General features: G+C 46.9%; 1 protein-coding gene across 1 annotated transcript in view; it reads left to right on the top strand.

Annotated features, from left to right (window-relative positions):
• Positions 1-11,673, top strand: part of drd1b (dopamine receptor D1b) — an 85,394-nt gene extending 73,721 nt beyond the window's left edge. The window contains exon 11 of the mRNA XM_088398755.1: positions 11,252-11,673. The gene's annotated coding sequence lies outside the window, so the exon portion shown is untranslated. The remainder of the gene's footprint in view (positions 1-11,251) is intronic.
• The last annotated feature ends 3,069 nt before the right edge of the window (positions 11,674-14,742 follow it).

Genomic DNA, 14,742 nt, shown 5'->3' with positions numbered 1-14,742 from the left:
TCATTGTGAGTTGCTCCATAAAAGCATACATGTACATTCGATAGCCTATGTGAGTTCTGTAGTGTAGTGGTTAGTGCACTGGACTTTAACCCCATTGACCTGGGTTCAAATCCCAGCAGGTTCCCAAACATTTTATCATGGAAAAATTTGCCTACGATACTGTTCGCTTGTGAGCTGCTCCATAAAAGCATACATGTACTTTCCATACAGTGTGAGGGTTCCATAGTGTAGTGGTTAGTGCACTGGACTTTAACCCCAGTGACGTGAGTTCAAATCCCAGTAGGTTTTTATCATGGAAAACTTTCTTTCGATACTGTTCGCTTGTGAGCTGCTCCATAAAAGCATACATGCACCTTCCATACAATGTGAGTGTTACGTAGTGTAGTGGTTAGTTCACTGGACATTCACACCAGTGAACTGAGTTCAAATCTCGGTATGTACCAAAATATTTTATCATGGAAAAATTTGCATTAATGTTCACTTGAGCTGCTCCATAAAAGCACAAATGTACCTTCTGTGTAATGTGAGCGTTCTGTAGTATAGTGGTTAGTGCACTGGACTTTCACCCCAGCGACCTGAGTTCGAATCCCAGTAGGAACTCAGATATTTTATAATGGAAAAATTTGCAACACAGTTGCTCGTGTGCTACCCGATATAACCAATGCACTAAAGCTTAGGGCGAGGGGTTAGAGCGAGGGTTAGGGTTAGAGCGAGAGTTAGGTTTTGGGTTAGCGCTAAACCTAGGGTTAGGGTTAGAGCTAGGGTTAGAGCTAGAGTTAGGGTTAAAGCTAGAGTTAGGGTTAGAGCTAGGGTTAGAGCTAGAGCTAGGATTAGAGCTGGAGCTAGAGTTAGGAATAGGGTTAGGGTTAGAGCTAGGGTTAGAGCTAGAGCTAGAGTTAGGGTTAGGGTTTGTGTTAGGCTTAGGCTTGCTTTTGCTGTGCTGAGGCTTAGGGTTAGGCTTGCTCTTGCTGTGGTTAGGGTTAGGGTTAGGGTTTGTGTGAGGCTTAGGCTTGCTTTTGCTGTGCTGAGGCTTAGGGTTAGGCTTGCTCTTGCTGTGGTTAGGGTTAGGGTTTGTGTGAGGCTTAGGCTTGCTTTTGCTGTGCTGAGGCTTAGGGTTAGGCTTGCTCTTGCTGTGGTTAGGGTTAGGGTTAGGGTTTGTGTTAGGCTTAGGCTTGCTTTTGCTGTGCTGAGGCTTAGGGTTAGGCTTGCTCTTGCTGTGGTTAGGGTTAGGGTTAGGGTTTGTGTGAGGCTTAGGCTTGCTTTTGCTGTGCTGAGGCTTAGGGTTAGGCTTGCTCTTGCTGTGGTTAGGGTTAGGGTTAGGGTTTGTGTTAGGCTTAGGCTTGCTTTTGCTGTGCTGAGGCTTAGGGTTAGGCTTGCTCTTGCTGTGGTTAGGGTTAGGGTTAGGGTTTGTGTGAGGCTTAGGCTTGCTTTTGCTGTGCTGAGGCTTAGGGTTAGGCTTGCTCTTGCTGTGGTTAGGGTTAGGGTTAGGGTTTGTGTTAGGCTTAGGCTTGCTTTTGCTGTGCTGAGGCTTAGGGTTAGGCTTGCTCTTGCTGTGGTTAGGGTTAGGGTTAGGGTTTGTGTGAGGCTTAGGCTTGCTTTTGCTGTGCTGAGGCTTAGGGTTAGGCTTGCTCTTGCTGTGGTTAGGGTTAGGGTTAGGGTTTGTGTTAGGCTTAGGCTTGCTTTTGCTGTGCTGAGGCTTAGGGTTAGGCTTGCTCTTGCTGTGGTTAGGGTTAGGGTTAGGGTTTGTGTGAAGCTTAGGCTTGCTTTTGCTGTGCTGAGGCTTAGGGTTAGGCTTGCTCTTGCTGTGGTTAGGGTTAGGGTTAGGGTTTGTGTTAGGCTCAGGCTTGCTTTTGCTGTGCTGAGGCTTAGGGTTAGGCTTGCTCTTGCTGTGGTTAGGGTTAGGGTTAGGGTTTGTGTTAGGCTCAGGCTTGCTTTTGCTGTGCTGAGGCTTAGGGTTAGGCTTGCTCTTGCTGTGGTTAGGGTTAGGGTTAGGGTTTGTGTTAGGCTCAGGCTTGCTTTTGCTGTGCTGAGGCTTAGGGTTAGGCTTGCTCTTGCTGTGGTTAGGGTTAGGGTTAGGGTTTGTGTGAGGCTTAGGCTTGCTTTTGCTGTGCTGAGGCTTAGGGTTAGGCTTGCTCTTGCTGTGGTTAGGGTTAGGGTTAGGGTTTGTGTTAGGCTTAGGCTTGCTTTTGCTGTGCTGAGGCTTAGGGTTAGGCTTGCTCTTGCTGTGGTTAGGGTTAGGGTTAGGGTTTGTGTGAGGCTTAGGCTTGCTTTTGCTGTGCTGAGGCTTAGGGTTAGGCTTGCTCTTGCTGTGGTTAGGGTTAGGGTTAGGGTTAGGGTTTGTGTTAGGCTTAGGCTTGCTTTTGCTGTGCTGAGGCTTAGGGTTAGGCTTGCTCTTGCTGTGGTTAGGGTTAGGGTTAGGGTTTGTGTGAGGCTTAGGCTTGCTTTTGCTGTGCTGAGGCTTAGGGTTAGGCTTGCTCTTGCTGTGGTTAGGGTTAGGGTTAGGGTTTGTGTTAGGCTTAGGCTTGCTTTTGCTGTGCTGAGGCTTAGGGTTAGGCTTGCTCTTGCTGTGGTTAGGGTTAGGGTTAGGGTTTGTGTGAGGCTTAGGCTTGCTTTTGCTGTGCTGAGGCTTAGGGTTAGGCTTGCTCTTGCTGTGGTTAGGGTTAGGGTTAGGGTTTGTGTTAGGCTTAGGCTTGCTTTTGCTGTGCTGAGGCTTAGGGTTAGGCTTGCTCTTGCTGTGGTTAGGGTTAGGGTTAGGGTTTGTGTGAAGCTTAGGCTTGCTTTTGCTGTGCTGAGGCTTAGGGTTAGGCTTGCTCTTGCTGTGGTTAGGGTTAGGGTTAGGGTTTGTGTTAGGCTCAGGCTTGCTTTTGCTGTGCTGAGGCTTAGGGTTAGGTTTGCTCTTGCTGTGGTTAGGGTTAGGGTTTGTGTTAGGCTCAGGCTTGCTTTTGCTGTGCTGAGGCTTAGGGTTAGGCTTGCTCTTGCTGTGGTTAGGGTTAGGGTTAGGGTTAGGGTTTGTGTTAGGCTCAGGCTTGCTTTTGCTGTGCTGAGGCTTAGGGTTAGGCTTGCTCTTGCTGTGGTTAGGGTTAGGGTTAGGGTTAGGGTTTGTGTTAGGCTCAGGCTTGCTTTTGCTGTGCTGAGGCTTAGGGTTAGGCTTGCTCTTGCTGTGGTTAGGGTTAGGGTTAGGGTTAGGGTTTGTGTTAGGCTCAGGCTTGCTTTTGCTGTGCTGAGGCTTAGGGTTAGGCTTGCGCTTGCTGTGGTTAGGGTTAGGGTTAGGGTTAGGGTTTGTGTTAGGCTCAGGCTTGCTTTTGCTGTGCTGAGGCTTAGGGTTAGGCTTGCTCTTGCTGTGGTTAGGGTTAGGGTTAGGGTTTGTGTTAGGCTCAGGCTTGCTTTTGCTGTGCTGAGGCTTAGGGTTAGGCTTGCTCTTGCTGTGGTTAGGGTTAGGGTTAGGGTTTGTGTTAGGCTCAGGCTTGCTTTTGCTGTGCTGAGGCTTAGGGTTAGGCTTGCTCTTGCTGTGGTTAGGGTTAGGGTTAGGGTTTGTGTTAGGCTCAGGCTTGCTTTTGCTGTGCTGAGGCTTAGGGTTAGGCTTGCTCTTGCTGTGGTTAGGGTTAGGGTTAGGGTTAGGGTTTGTGTTAGGCTCAGGCTTGCTTTTGCTGTGCTGAGGCTTAGGATTAGGCTTGCTCTTGCTGTGGTTAGGGTTAGGGTTAGGGTTTGTGTTAGGCTTAGGCTTGCTTTTGCTGTGCTGAGGCTTAGGGTTAGGCTTGCTCTTGCTGTGGTTAGGGTTAGGGTTAGGGTTAGGGTTTGTGTTAGGCTCAGGCTTGCTTTTGCTGTGCTGAGGCTTAGGGTTAGGCTTGCTCTTGCTGTGGTTAGGGTTAGGGTTAGGGTTAGGGTTAGGGTTAGGGTTTGTGTTAGGCTCAGGCTTGCTTTTGCTGTGCTGAGGCTTAGGGTTAGGCTTGCTCTTGCTGTGGTTAGGGTTAGGGTTAGGGTTAGGGTTTGTGTTAGGCTCAGGCTGGCTTTTGCTGTGCTGAGGCTTAGGGTTAGGCTTGCTCTCGCTGTGGTTAGGGTTAGGGTTAGGGTTTGTGTTAGGCTCAGGCTTGCTTTTGCTGTGCTGAGGCTTAGGGTTAGGCTTGCTCTTGCTGTGGTTAGGGTTAGGGTTAGGGTTAGGGTTTGTGTTAGGCTCAGGCTTGCTTTTGCTGTGCTGAGGCTTAGGGTTAGGCTTGCTCTTGCTGTGGTTAGGGTTAGGGTTAGGGTTTGTGTGAGGCTTAGGCTTGCTTTTGCTGTGCTGAGGCTTAGGGTTAGGCTTGCTCTTGCTGTGGTTAGGGTTAGGGTTAGGGTTTGTGTTAGGCTTAGGCTTGCTTTTGCTGTGCTGAGGCTTAGGGTTAGGCTTGCTCTTGCTGTGGTTAGGGTTAGGGTTAGGGTTTGTGTGAGGCTTAGGCTTGCTTTTGCTGTGCTGAGGCTTAGGGTTAGGCTTGCTCTTGCTGTGGTTAGGGTTAGGGTTAGGGTTAGGGTTTGTGTTAGGCTTAGGCTTGCTTTTGCTGTGCTGAGGCTTAGGGTTAGGCTTGCTCTTGCTGTGGTTAGGGTTAGGGTTAGGGTTTGTGTGAGGCTTAGGCTTGCTTTTGCTGTGCTGAGGCTTAGGGTTAGGCTTGCTCTTGCTGTGGTTAGGGTTAGGGTTAGGGTTTGTGTGAGGCTTAGGCTTGCTTTTGCTGTGCTGAGGCTTAGGGTTAGGCTTGCTCATGCTGTGGTTAGGGTTAGGGTTAGGGTTTGTGTTAGGCTTAGGCTTGCTTTTGCTGTGCTGAGGCTTAGGGTTAGGCTTGCTCTTGCTGTGGTTAGGGTTAGGGTTTGTGTTAGGCTTAGGCTTGCTTTTGCTGTGCTGAGGCTTAGGGTTAGGCTTGCTCTTGCTGTGGTTAGGGTTAGGGTTAGGGTTTGTGTTAGGCTCAGGCTTGCTTTTGCTGTGCTGAGGCTTAGGGTTAGGCTTGCTCTTGCTGTGGTTAGGGTTAGGGTTAGGGTTTGTGTGAGGCTTAGGCTTGCTTTTGCTGTGCTGAGGCTTAGGGTTAGGCTTGCTCATGCTGTGGTTAGGGTTAGGGTTAGGGTTAGGGTTTGTGTTAGGCTTAGGCTTGCTTTTGCTGTGCTGAGGCTTAGGGTTAGGCTTGCTCTTGCTGTGGTTAGGGTTAGGGTTTGTGTGAGGCTTAGGCTTGCTTTTGCTGTGCTGAGGCTTAGGGTTAGGCTTGCTCTTGCTGTGGTTAGGGTTAGGGTTAGGGTTAGGGTTTGTGTTACGCTTGCTTTTGCTGTGCTGAGGCTTAGGGTTAGGCTTGCTCTTGCTGTGGTTAGGGTTAGGGTTAGGGTTTGTGTTAGGCTTAGGCTTGCTTTTGCTGTGCTGAGGCTTAGGGTTAGGCTTGCTCTTGCTGTGGTTAGGGTTAGGGTTAGGGTTAGGGTTTGTGTGAGGCTTAGGCTTGCTTTTGCTGTGCTGAGGCTTAGGGTTAGGCTTGCTCTTGCTGTGGTTAGGGTTAGGGTTAGGGTTAGGGTTTGTGTTACGCTTGCTTTTGCTGTGCTGAGGCTTAGGGTTAGGCTTGCTCTTGCTGTGGTTAGGGTTAGGGTTAGGGTTTGTGTTAGGCTTAGGCTTGCTTTTGCTGTGCTGAGGCTTAGGGTTAGGCTTGCTCTTGCTGTGGTTAGGGTTAGGGTTAGGGTTAGGGTTTGTGTGAGGCTTAGGCTTGCTTTTGCTGTGCTGAGGCTCAGGGTTAGGCTTGCTCTTGCTGTGGTTAGGGTTAGGGTTAGGGTCTGTGTTACGCTTGCTTTTGCTGTGCTGAGGCTTAGGGTTAGGCTTGCTCTTGCTGTGGTTAGGGTTAGGGTTAGGGTTTGTGTGAGGCTTAGGCTTGCTTTTGCTGTGCTGAGGCTTAGGGTTAGGCTTGCTCTTGCTGTGGTTAGGGTTAGGGTTAGGGTTAGGGTTTGTGTTAGGCTTGCTTTTGCTGTGCTGAGGCTTAGGGTTAGGCTTGCTCTTGCTGTGGTTAGGGTTAGGGTTAGGGTTTGTGTTAGGCTCAGGCTTGCTTTTGCTGTGCTGAGGCTTAGGGTAAGCCTCAGCACAGCAAAAGCAAGCCTAAGCCTAACACAAACCCTAACCCTAACCCTAACCCTAACCACAGCATGAGCAAGCCTAACCCTAAGCCTCAGCACAGCAAAAGCAAGCCTAAGCCTCACACAAACCCTAACCCTAACCCTAACCACAGCAAGAGCAAGCCTAACCCTAAGCCTCAGCACAGCAAAAGCAAGCCTAAGCCTCACACAAACCCTAACCCTAACCCTAACCACAGCAAGAGCAAGCCTAACCCTAAGCCTCAGCACAGCAAAAGCAAGCCTAAGCCTCACACAAACCCTAACCCTAACCCTAACCACAGCAAGAGCAAGCCTAACCCTAAGCCTCAGCACAGCAAAAGCAAGCGAAACACAAACCCTAACCCTAACCCTAACCACAGCAAGAGCAAGCCTAACCCTAAGCCTCAGCACAGCAAAAGCAAGCCTAAGCCTCACACAAACCCTAACCCTAACCCTAACCACAGCAAGAGCAAGCCTAACCCTAAGCCTCAGCACAGCAAAAGCAAGCCTAAGCCTAACACAAACCCTAACCCTAACCCTAACCCTAACCACAGCAAGAGCAAGCCTAACCCTAAGCCTCAGCACAGCAAAAGCAAGCCTAAGCCTCACACAAACCCTAACCCTAACCCTAACCACAGCAAGAGCAAGCCTAACCCTAAGCCTCAGCACAGCAAAAGCAAGCCTAAGCCTAACACAAACCCTAACCCTAACCCTAACCACAGCAAGAGCAAGCCTAACCCTAAGCCTCAGCACAGCAAAAGCAAGCCTAAGCCTCACACAAACCCTAACCCTAACCCTAACCACAGCAAGAGCAAGCCTAACCCTAAGCCTCAGCACAGCAAAAGCAAGCCTGAGCCTAACACAAACCCTAACCCTAACCCTAACCACAGCAAGAGCAAGCCTAACCCTAAGCCTCAGCACAGCAAAAGCAAGCCTGAGCCTAACACAAACCCTAACCCTAACCCTAACCACAGCAAGAGCAAGCCTAACCCTAAGCCTCAGCACAGCAAAAGCAAGCCTGAGCCTAACACAAACCCTAACCCTAACCCTAACCACAGCAAGAGCAAGCCTAACCCTAAGCCTCAGCACAGCAAAAGCAAGCCTAAGCTTCACACAAACCCTAACCCTAACCCTAACCACAGCAAGAGCAAGCCTAACCCTAAGCCTCAGCACAGCAAAAGCAAGCCTAAGCCTAACACAAACCCTAACCCTAACCCTAACCACAGCAAGAGCAAGCCTAACCCTAAGCCTCAGCACAGCAAAAGCAAGCCTAAGCCTCACACAAACCCTAACCCTAACCCTAACCACAGCAAGAGCAAGCCTAACCCTAAGCCTCAGCACAGCAAAAGCAAGCCTAAGCCTAACACAAACCCTAACCCTAACCCTAACCACAGCAAGAGCAAGCCTAACCCTAAGCCTCAGCACAGCAAAAGCAAGCCTAAGCCTCACACAAACCCTAACCCTAACCCTAACCACAGCAAGAGCAAGCCTAACCCTAAGCCTCAGCACAGCAAAAGCAAGCGTAACACAAACCCTAACCCTAACCCTAACCCTAACCCTAACCACAGCCAGAGCAAGCCTAACCCTAAGCCTCAGCACAGCAAAAGCAAGCCTAAGCCTCACACAAACCCTAACCCTAACCCTAACCACAGCAAGAGCAAGCCTAACCCTAAGCCTCAGCACAGCAAAAGCAAGCCTAAGCCTCACACAAACCCTAACCCTAACCCTAACCCTAACCACAGCAAGAGCAAGCCTAACCCTAAGCCTCAGCACAGCAAAAGCAAGCCTAAGCCTAACACAAACCCTAACCCTAACCCTAACCACAGCAAGAGCAAGCCTAACCCTAAGCCTCAGCACAGCAAAAGCAAGCGTAACACAAACCCTAACCCTAACCCTAACCACAGCAAGAGCAAGCCTAACCCTTTTCCATGATAAAAGACTTTGGAACCTACTGTGATTTGTACTCAGGTCACTGGGGTTAAAGTCCAGTGCATTAACCACTACACTACAGAACCCTCACATTACATAGTAGGTACATGTATGCTTTTATGGAGCAGCTCACAAGCGAACAGTATCGTAGGCAAATTTTTCCATGATAAAATGTTTAGGAACCTGCTGGGATTTGAACCCAGGTCAATGGGGTTAAAGCGTAACACAAACCCTAACCCTAACCCTAACCCTAACCACAGCAAGTGCAAGCCTAACCCTAAGCCTCAGCACAGCAAAAGCAAGCCTAAGCCTCACACAAACCCTAACCCTAACCCTAACCACAGCAAGAGCAAGCCTAACCCTAAGCCTCAGCACAGCAAAAGCAAGCCTAAGCCTAACACAAACCCTAACCCTAACCCTAACCACAGCAAGAGCAAGACTAACCCTAAGCCTCAGCACAGCAAAAGCAAGCCTAAGCCTCACACAAACCCTAACCCTAACCCTAACCACAGCAAGAGCAAGCCTAACCCTAAGCCTCAGCACAGCAAAAGCAAGCGTAACACAAACCCTAACCCTAACCCTAACCCTAACCACAGCGAGTGCAAGCCTAACCCTAAGCCTCAGCACAGCAAAAGCAAGCCTAAGCCTCACACAAACCCTAACCCTAACCCTAACCACAGCAAGAGCAAGCCTAACCCTAAGCCTCAGCACAGCAAAAGCAAGCCTAAGCCTAACACAAACCCTAACCCTAACCCTAACCACAGCAAGAGCAAGCCTAACCCTAAGCCTCAGCACAGCAAAAGCAAGCCTAAGCCTCACACAAACCCTAACCCTAACCCTAACCACAGCAAGAGCAAGCCTAACCCTAAGCCTCAGCACAGCAAAAGCAAGCCTAAGCCTCACACAAACCCTAACCCTAACCCTAACCCTAACCACAGCAAGAGCAAGCCTAACCCTAAGCCTCAGCACAGCAAAAGCAAGCCTAAGCCTAACACAAACCCTAACCCTAACCCTAACCACAGCAAGAGCAAGCCTAACCCTAAGCCTCAGCACAGCAAAAGCAAGCGTAACACAAACCCTAACCCTAACCCTAACCACAGCAAGTGCAAGCCTAACCCTAAGCCTCAGCACAGCAAAAGCAAGCCTAAGCCTCACACAAACCCTAACCCTAACCCTAACCACAGCAAGAGCAAGCCTAACCCTAAGCCTCAGCACAGCAAAAGCAAGCCTAAGCCTAACACAAACCCTAACCCTAACCCTAACCACAGCAAGAGCAAGCCTAACCCTTTTCCATGATAAAAGACTTTGGAACCTACTGTGATTTGTACTCAGGTCACTGGGCTTAAAGTCCAGTGCATTAACCACTACACTACAGAACCCTCACATTACATAGTAGGTACATGTATGCTTTTATGGAGCAGCTCACAAGCGAACAGTATCGTAGGCAAATTTTTCCATGATAAAATGTTTAGGAACCTGCTGGGATTTGAACCCAGGTCAATGGGGTTAAAGTCCAGTGCACTAACCACTACACTACAGATCAATCACATTGTATGGGAGGTACATGTATGCTTTTATGGAGCAGCTCACAAGCGAACAGTATCATATGCAAAGTTTTCCATGATAAAAGACTTTGGAACCTACTGGGATTTGAACTCAGGTCACCGGGGTTAAAGTCCAGTGCATTAACCACTACACTACAGAACCCTCACATTACAAAGTAGGTACATGTATGCTTTTATGGAGCAGCTCACAAGCGAACAGTATCGTATGCAAAGTTTTCCATGATAAAATAGTTAGGAACCTAATGGGATTTGAACTCAGGTCACTGGGGTTAAAGTCCAGTGCACTAACCACTACACTACAGAACTCACATAGGCTATTGAATGTACATGTATGCTTTTATGGAGCAACTCACAAGCGAACATGCAAATTTTTCCATGATAAAATGTTGAAACGACTGGGATTCGAACTCGTCTCACCGGGGTTAAAGTCCAGTGCATTAACCACTACACTACATAGTAGGTACATGCATGCTTTTATGGAGCAGCTCACAAGCAAACAGTATCGTATGCAAAGTTTTCCATGATAAAATGTTGTTGAAACTACTGGGATTCGAACTCGTCTCACCCGGGATTAGAGTCCAGTGCACTAACCACTTGACTGCAGAACCCTCACATTGTAGGGAAGGTACATGTAAGCTTTTGTGGAGCAGCTCACAAGCGAACAGCATGCAAATGTTTCAATGATAAAATACTAGCACAAAGCAGGTCTCGAACTCACCTCTCCTGACCTCAGGACCAAATCTTATTCCATTTGGCCACCTTGGCACAAGTGTTACACAGTTATTCATACTACCATGTATGATTCAAGTATGAGTACAAGAGCATCTCAAACCCTTCAAGCAGTTGCATGAAGAAATAAATCTAATTTGGTTTGATTCATTTATTTAATACCTCATGGATGCTTTATTTACTATTTATGTATAATAATAATAATAAATAACTCAATTGTAAATCATGCTGTTATGACTGTATACAAACACTAGATGTCGCTCATGGGCACCGTAAGCAGTCATCTTGGGAAAGGGCTGCTGTACCACTACTAACAATACAGTAAATGGAGCACAGACTAAAAAAAAAATAACTATAGATTGCTCACTATATCCATATAGTAAGGCTTTTTTTTAATGAAAAAAATTACCTGTAGACTTTTACTACGTTTAATACATTTAAAGAATTGTGAAATTTTCATGGCAATGTGGCCGAACGGTATAATTCTGTACCTGGGCTCAGACAAGTACAAATTAAATGGGCGATGACCAAGACTCGGCATCTCCTGAATTTCAGGCAAGGCCTTTATCCAATCGACTGTGTTCCTTTTCTTTCCAGGCAGAGGTGCAAAAGAAATAGTTTGATTACAAAGAACACATGTATTCTTAACTCTTCATTCTCAACTTAAAACTTTAAACATATGTTAATTTAAAAAACAAAGTAAAACAAAAACCTAAACATTTTTTTCAGATTTATTTGGGATTTATTTTCTGGATCAGAATTTTTTTTAACGAGGTGGGTCAAAGCTGGAATACTGCTTCATGATTTGCTGAGGGCTCAGGAAGTGGGTGGGGCAATGAGTATAAAAATCAGAGCTGGCGCACATGCATGTGACGTCACAGACCGGCCGACGGATTTTTTGGGTGGCAAAAAGCGGCTGACTGGCGCATTCTTTAGCATTTTATCAGTTGCAGGTCGTGGCGGAGTTGTTACGTAGGCAACTTAAACCACGGTGAAGAGTTCTGCAAAAAAGCAATACCAAGAAGTTATATCGGTTCCCTGCGGACCAGACCGGACCAGACCAGAAAGGATAGTTGGGTGGCGGCGCTTCGTAGGGCGGAACATGGCTGCAACAGCTCCAAGCTTTGGAAGCCAACTATCCATTCTTACATCTGCTCAGATCACTTTGTGGGAAGTACGTAATTTTGTCAACATTCATCTGTGACGTATAATGGATGGAGTGCTATAAGGTACACATCCACCATCAGAGGGCGCTGCCATGGGTGCCTCTCATAACATTTGAAATGCACTCTTTTTATTTATTTTAATGTATGTGATGTTTTTTACCCTGTGGGCCAAGAGCCTGTAATAAAAATTATTATTGCTCGGATATTCCCTTCTTGCTGTTACTCAGCCATGACCTAAGGAATGCACGATTACACAGCTTCATCACAGTATGTTTGTCCAATTGCTAGTTTCTAATAATTAGATTGTTCACATATCTACTATAATATATCATTATTATATTATGTGCTGCCATGGCTGGCATCTTCTCCGTTTCACTCCACTGGCTGTGACTCAACGGAATGGACATAACCAGCAGTCAGGTAGCGAGATTCAAGAGTTTTTATTCGGAGAACGGCAATGCAAATGACAGGTCCTGTGATTGGTGGTTAGCGTGGCGTCGTCAATTTGAAGCAATCTGATTGGTCAGATGTACAAATGCTGCGTTCTGATTGGCTGTTGGAAAAGTAGGCGTGGTTATGCACATTTGAGTTCACTCAAACAAATCGTCTTCCCCCCCCCCCACACACACACACAATGATCTTTTTTGTTTTTTTATAAATCAAATCATCAAAAATCATGGTCAAAGCTTAACTGAAAGTGAAAAGAGCCACACCCACCCTAACCCACAACTCCTGATTGGCTGTTGGGTCTGTGACATCACTACCTACCTACTACCTAATAACAGGCCACTTCATTAGGGAAAAATCATGGTCAAAGCTTAAATGAAAGTGAAAAGTGCCACACCCGCCCTCACCCCCACTTTCTGATTGGCTGGTTGATCTGTGACGTCACACGGACACTCAATTAGGTTTCAAGTGTATCTAATAACAGGCCACTTTATTAGGGAAATATCATGGTCAAAGGTCACAGGTGTCAAGTTGTAGTCCTCGGGCCGCGTTCCAACATGTTTTCCAAGTGACCCTCGTTAAGCGCACCTGCGTGAAAAGTTTTAGCTTCTTTCACGTTCAAAAGGAGCTAAAAGTTTTCACGCACCTGCACTTAACGAGGGAATCACCGGGGCACTCCATTAGGTACACCGCCATTTTCAAGTGTACCTAATAACAGGCCACTTTATTAGGGAAATATCATGGTCAAAGGTCACAGGTGTCAAGCTCTAGTCTAAAATGGCGGTGTACCTAATGGAGTGTCCATGTGCTTCCCTCGTTAAGTGCACCTGCGTGAAAAGTTTTTGGTCACTTTCACGTTCAAAAGGAGCCAAAAGTTTTCACGCACCTGCACTTAACGAGGGAATCACCCGGACACTCCATTAGGTACACCGCCATTTTCAAGTGTACCTAATAACAGGCCACTTTATTAGGGAAATATGGTCAAAGCTTAAATGAAAGTGAAAAGTGCCACACCCGCCCTCACCCCCACTTTCTGATTGGCTGGTTGATCTGTGACATCACTCGGACACTCCATTAGGTACGCCGCCATTTTCAAGTGTACCTAATAACAGGCCACTTTATTAGAGAAATATCATGGTCAAAGGTCACAGGTGTCAAGCTCTAGTCCTCGGGGCCGCGTTCCAACATGTTTTCCAAGTGACCCTCGTTAAGCGCACCTGCGTGAAAAGTTTTAGCTTCTTTCACGTTCAAAAGGAGCTAAAAGTTTTCACGCACCTGCACTTAACGAGGGAATCACCCGGATACTCCATTAGGTACACCGCCATTTTCAAGTGTACCTAATAACAGGCCACTTTATTAGGGAAATATGGTCAAAGCTTAAATGAAAGTGAAAAGTGCCACACCCGCCCTCACCCCCACTTTCTTATTGGCTGGTTGATCTGTGACATCACTCGGACACTCCATTAGGTACGCCGCCATTTTCAAGTGTACCTAATAACAGGCCACTTTATTAGGGAAATATCATGGTCAAAGGTCACAGGTGTCAAGCTCTAGTCCTCGGGGCCGCGTTCCAACATGTTTTCCAAGTGACCCTCGTTAAGCGCACCTGCGTGAAAAGTTTTAGCTTCTTTCACGTTCAAAAGGAGCTAAAAGTTTTCACACACCTGCACTTAACGAGGGAATCACCGGGACACTCCATTAGGTACGGCGCCATTTTCAAGTGTACCTAATAACAGGCCACTTTATTAGGGAAATATGGTCAAAGCTTAAATGAAAGTGAAAAGTGCCACACCCGCCCTCACCCCCACTTTCTGATTGGCTGGTTGATCTGTGACATCACTCGGACACTCCATTAGGTACGCCGCCATTTTCAGGTGTACCTAATAACAGGCCACTTCCTGATTGGCTGTCTGATCTGTGACATCACTCGGACACTATTAGGTGCACCGCCAGTTTAACGAGTGAGTGACAGACAGCGTTGCTGCTCTGCCAGCCGCCACACGTTATGCCGACATTGATGTTTTAATTTTGTATTTGTTGGATTGTAGTTGATGGTGTTATTATACCGAATGTGTTTGTGTTTGAATAAAAGGTTGGAAAAAAAAAGAATCCGCTATGCCGACATTTGATATTTTGGGGGACTCCAACTCATATAATAACGTAAAACACATACATATCGCCATATAAAGCAGTTAACCAAATGTCTGATTTGTGTTTTAATTGGCGAATATAGTAAATACAAGGAATAAAACACCAGACAAGTTTCAACATAAATGTTTATTAAAATAATAATAATAAAAGTACATTTCAAACCAGCAATCTAATGTGAAATTGCAGTAGATATATTGGACAACAATATGTAGGCGTATATATGCATACACTTTATTGACAAACAGCTACAAGTGTTACAAAATCAAGATGACCCAAAGAGAAGCATAATCTCCCCGTTTTTTGCACAACGGCGCATCCCTTCATGCAATAAAGTTAGCCGTTAGCTTGGAGAAAACGTGCATAAATAAAGTGATGTTTCAGTGAGTGGTTCTTTCTCTCCTTGGCAAATCGTAAATCGGCATTCTGGCTTACATAGTTGACACCTGGAGGGAGACGCGACACCTTCACTGACTGGTCCGTTGACGCACGGGAAGGAGGCAGTTCACCCATTGAGTCGTTCGCGAACGGGAAAGTCACGATTCGTTCCCTCACTGATCCGCTCTCGCGATGAATTGGAAATGCCAATCACTCACACACTGATTCATTCACTTGGCGAACGGGAAATGCAATTCACGTCTCGTTGGTCAACCGGAAGTAACGTCATTTTCTTCTTC

Source organism: Syngnathus floridae, chromosome 15 (assembly GCF_059516105.1).
Source record: "Syngnathus floridae isolate MCC-2025c chromosome 15, RoL_Sflo_1.0, whole genome shotgun sequence".
Classification (NCBI taxonomy): Eukaryota; Metazoa; Chordata; class Actinopteri; order Syngnathiformes; family Syngnathidae; genus Syngnathus; species Syngnathus floridae.
This window is presented reverse-complemented; position numbering and strand designations above follow the sequence as displayed.